Here is a 6,000-nt window from a genome sequence, read left to right on the forward strand (position 1 = left end):
CATCTAATAGCTATTTCCTTTCTCTCTTTTTTATTTATTTTATCAGAAGTCTAGTAGGTGACTTGTCTCTGTGTACAAAATTCAATTTCTTATTAGATTTTGTTCTTCAAGATTAGTTGCTCGTTTGGTATTGAATTTCAAACTGCTTTTTAAACAAAAAAATATATTAAAACTCAATATCAAACATGACCTAAATATATGTTTGTTAAGTGGCCAATCACGTGGTTGGCTAGATTAAGAAACAAACTCAAAGACTTGATTAGTTCAATACACAATATCCAATATGATGAGTAATAATTTGGTCTCGAGCAATAATTTCTTTGGTTCATGTCTTTTTTATAATAAATTTGTTTGGTTGATAAGATGAGAAGGGCACAAGTTCATAGATCTCAGGACTTGTTCTTTGCTCCTTGTTTAGTTTTGCAACCATTGGAGCAAATGCCCAATATAAGTTATTGATCAGTTGTATCGAAAAGATTCTTGACTTTGCATGATTTGTTTTTATATACAAGCTACGTAGAGTTGGTGCAATTGCGACCACCAGCTTTTTATAATATATATATATATATATATATATATATATATATATATATATATATATATATATATATATATATTTTGATTGATTGGTACGCGGTTTACGCGGTTATGCACTGGTAAGCAACACCTAAATTTAATCACTTGGTAGCGTGACACTTCGATTATAATGTAGCTATATAAGTTGAGCAAAAACAGAGATAAAAGAGAATATTCGCCTGCGTGAGAATTTGTATTTGGAATTTATATGCTATGGTTATTAATCAAATTAATTACATTATTGAATTGTTTGATAAGGTGTCACGGAACTCTTTAATGGCAAGACGGCATCGTGTCAAGATTTCCATTCCAATCACGTGGAAATGTTCTTCAACAAGAAATGATGCTATCAGCTCCCATTTTCTAGTAGTTCGATCCCTTATCATGTCACCATAAGTAGCCAAAAATTAACTTGCGTTTCTAATTTATAATTAAGTCTTCATCCAATCTCAATTTCTATCCATTTTAAGATTGTTCTTTCTAAAACATAAGGGCTTTCTTTAATGTCAGTCATGTCTAGACTAGGCATTTGTCATTTTTCTAGCATTTTTTGTACTTCTTGCCTGGTTTAAATTAATTTTGATCTTCAATATTAATTTTTAATAAAATTATTTGATTTTTTTTTATGGCGAGACGTTTTGTATTTTCTCAGACTAACATATGAAATATAATCTTAATATTTTTTGTAAAAAAATTTATAGGGTTTAAATTCATTTTACATCAAAATATGATTTTGAATGCAAATTTTATATATATATAAAGTAAAGAAAATCAAATCATAAAAAAAAATTTAGATTTGTTTTACACGATACCAAACACCTCTAAATAATTATATTTTATTTACTATCAAAGAAACCTAATAAATATATCAAAATAATATATTTTTAATTTATTTATAATATTAGTATACTAAAACGATTCAAAAACACATAAAAAAATCAATTTAAAGCATAAAAAAATCAATTTTTTTCAATAAAACACGACATGACCGCTTAGTTGTATGAGGTCTTAGGAGGTGTTTGAGAGTGTGGTCGCAATTACTTTTCAAAGTGTTTTTTACTCGGAAATGTATCAAAATAAAAAAATTTTAAAAAATATTTTTGACATTAACACATCAAAATAATTAATTTAAAAAAAAATTATTTTTTTTAAAAATACTTTTAAAACACAAAAATAAATAACCCTTAATCTTACAATTTTTAGCACGAAGATAGCATGTACAAGTATATACGATTCAACAAGAAAACATGGATGTTCATAGTAATAACTTATCATCGATCGTCAATCTTGGTGTTTCACATTCGTTTGCGATTCAACCTAACATCTTGAAATTAGAAGTTTCTTTTAAGTTTAAAAGTTAGCTCAACTGACATTAACACCTCTCCTTCCTCCAACAAGTCTCTTGAGTTGAAGCTTCTCTTTTATCATAAAAAAAAAACCAAAAAACAAATAAAGGGTTTAAAAGTGATTTTAAGTTGGGGATTAATAAGTGGAATTAATTAAGTTATAAACCTTAATTACCAATTTTGATGTTTCTCATTCAATATTTAACGTAAAATTAAAAAATAAAAGACAATTAAGTTGCTTTAATTCAACTTTAATTTCATAAAGGTACATGATTCAAGTTGGAGATGAACAGTTAGAGAATTAAACAGGCTGCAATTTAACCCATTTTCCAATCCCCCAACTTGTATTAGTCTACTTCTAATACTGCTTTGCTTTGCATATGCTAAGCTAGGGACACATCGAAATGATGATATGGATAGCTAAATGAAGTAATTAGAGAGAAAAGAAAGTGAATTAGCTGTGTGTGTCTTGCTAGCTGTTTGTTGATCAAAATTAAAGCATGAATAACGTTGCTAATTAAGCTTTCGATTTCCCATCATCCATGACCTCAGATGTTGTTGACAACAAGCTATATCGATCAAGCATTATTGTTGAGCGGCTCCCTTAATTAAGAAACAGTAACGTTTCACACTTCCAAGTTACTTCTTTTTTGTTTTATTTGTTGGGGATGTTTGGGTCAATTTGCACGGATCTCGATCAATTTTTACGAGTTTTAAAGTTAATAATCAAATAAGTCTCTAGTAGTCATCAATATTAACATATAAAAAACAAACTCTTTAATTTTAAATTTTTATTACTAAACTATTTACTAGATAATTTAATATTGTGTTATTGTATTGCGCATGATTGTTTTGTAGGAGTATTAATTGTATATTCGCCATGGATGGTAATCATGAATTTGAATTGAATAATGTGGACAAGAAGGAAGAAGGAATTTAGGCCCGTGATAAAGTGGTAGCATTTTCACTTTTTACCCTCACAGGATATCTCGACTTTATTGTTTAAATAATAGTGATTGTTTTTTTTAAATTATTTTTATTTAAAAATATTTAAAAATATTTTTTTATTTTTTATATCAGCATATTAAAATAATTAAAAAAAATTAATTGAAAATAAAAAAATTTATTTTTTATGAAAACACTTTCCAATTATAAAACTAAACAAGATGTTCAAGAGAGAAACAACAATTATTATTCCAACAAAGGATAAAGGAATTGAAGAGGTAAAGCAAAGGAGGAGGAAAATCCTTCATTTTCTGTCTTGTGATACCATTTACTGCCTTTTTCTTTTCTTTTTTTTTACAATCGTAGATATTGTCTAACTAATCATGGGATCTTATTTCTTTGGATGCCGATTTGTTTCTGCATAATCACTTTTTACAAAATGATTACGTGTTTGGAAGGGATCATTAGATATATGTCCTGATTAAATGAATCAAGAGGTCTCTTTAATTTGACACAATATAATCTCACAAATTAAATGATTCATGTTCAAGTTTTTATTTATGGATCTAGTCCAAATATTTTGTTTTCCTTGATGAAATATACCTTATAATTAATTACTATATCTTTAAAATAGAAGAAAAATAAATAAGTAAATGAAACCGCACTGCAAATTCATGTCTTGCATGAGGTGATATATATATATATATATATATATATATATATATATATATATATATATATATATATCATTTCATGATTTTTTACCTTTTATTTATTATTTTCATGTTAATGAATTTTTTAAAATTAAATTATTGAGAAAAATTTGTAAAAAGAAAATCAATGAAAAGTTTTAGCGAGCATAGTGGTAATTAAAGAAGGGGTAAGGGATTAACATGAACGTTTCTAACTCCTCCTGAAGCAACTTATAATTAAGGAATAAGGGATCAGGTTGAAAAATAAACAAAAAACTGAGTGAAAGAAGAAAAAAAAAGTGAAAAAAAGAGAGATTTTGAGAAAATAAAATAGAAGAGAGATCGAGGAGTGTGCAGAGAGAAGAAAATGTTATATAAAAACAAAGGGGAAAAAAAAAACATGAGGCACTTCTTCCTCACTCAAACCAAATAATGTTACAGGTGTGATTAGAAAAATATTTTCAAGATATTGTTTCTTTTCTTTCTTGAGATTTTGTTTTAAGAAAGAAAAACAATAATATAGTTTGTTTTTCTTTTCTTGTTAATCTAGGCATGTGGGTTCGAGGATGTCCCAATAATACCGGTGAGGTTAATATTTTTAAAATTATAAAAATAAATATTTGTAAAAACCTTAACATAAAGTTTGAAGTTCTTTTTATTTGCTAGAAAGTAGTTTCTTTTTAAAAAATAATTTTCATAAAAAGTAAATTCTTGGAAAGTGAATTTTTTTTATATTTGATAGTGTCATGAAAAATAAGTGGAAAAATATTCTTTTAGTGTTTAGCTATGTCATGAAAAATAAACTGAAAAATAAATTTTTAATTTTTTTTCAAGTTTATTAAAAGAATGTGGATCAAATCATGTGGATCAAATCTGACATATAAAAAAATTAAAGGAGGATGAAATTGAAAAATAAATGCAATTTCATAAATTATTTCAAATAAAACAAATAGCAATAAAAAGCATGGAGATCAAATCAGATAGATAAAAAAATACGAAAGAGGGTGAAATTGAAAAACAATCAATTTCATAAATTATTTCAAATAAAATAAATAGCAGTCAAAAGAATAGAAATCAAATTTAATAGATAAATAATTTTAATTAAGAAAATGATAAGAGAAAAAAAATCACAATCAAAAGATTGAGGACCAAAATTGATATAAAAATCAAATTCTAGGGGATGAAATTGAAGAAAAAAAGATTCAAAACAAAATATATAGCAATCAAAAGATTGAAAACCAAACTTGATATAATTAATAAATAAAAAGATAATTTTGGATTTTCCACAATTTCTAAAAAGTATTTTTCACCCAAAATAAAAGGAAAATATTTTTCTAAAAACCAAGCCAAATTTTTCTTTGACTGAAAAGTTTTTTTCATTGACCAAAATTTTTAATAATAAACAAATATAAAAAAGTTTAGAAAGTGGTTTCTAAGAAACCATTTCCACTACCACAATCTTTAGATTTACCATTTCCATTACCACAATCTTTAGATTCCACTGTCGGTATTTGCACTACCATTTCGTTGGTAATTAATTTACCAACGAAATCACCGACAGAAATGCTCTGTCTGTAAATCTTTTGTAGGTAATTTTTTGTCCGTCAGTAAGTCCGTTGATAATAAAAAAATATTATTACCGATGAATTTACTGACGGAAAAAGTAAGCAAAAAAAAAATTAACCGCTTCATTCCATCGGTAATTCCCTCAGAAAAATACTGTATGTAATTCCGTCGGTAATTATTGAAAAATATTTTAAAAAAATCTATTTTACAAAACTATAAAATAATTAAATTAATATTAATCAACACTCTATAATACTCAAAATGCTTGGAAAAAAGAAGAAGAAAATCAACTCAAACAAAATTGCAACAAATAAATAACGCGAAAAAATAAATTCAACTAAAAAAATTCATATGAAAATTTTTTAAAAATCCTATAAATAAATCAACTAAAAATTGATCTCATATGAAAAAAAAATCCTACAACAACATTCATACAATTATTAAGAACAAAAACAATTAAAAATAAAATAAAAAACAAATATAGTGAAAAAACATGAAAAAAGAATAAATTTGTAAGTGAAGCTAAGAAGAGAAAAAAAAATTCATAAAGTATACTAATAAAAAAACTGAGAAGAAATTAAAAATAAGAAAGGAGAAGAAGACATACCTGAGCATGAAGGAGAAGAGAAGGAGTTGAGGAGAGAAGAGAAGAAAAAGAAGAAGAAGACATACCTGAGCATGAAGGAGAAGTGAAGGAGTTGAGGAGAGAAAAGAAGAAGAAGAAGAAGAAGAAGAAGAAAGGAGACGAGTATGCTGTGAAATTAGGGATTTTATGCTTTTTATTGGGGCGTTTTACCAACGGATAATTTAATATTAATATTTTTAATCATTCCATTGGTGATTTCATCTGTAATATTTAATTTAAATTTTAAATT

The sequence above is a fragment of the Populus nigra genome, chromosome 1 (genome assembly GCF_951802175.1).
Source record: "Populus nigra chromosome 1, ddPopNigr1.1, whole genome shotgun sequence".
Lineage (NCBI taxonomy): Eukaryota > Viridiplantae > Streptophyta > Magnoliopsida > Malpighiales > Salicaceae > Populus > Populus nigra.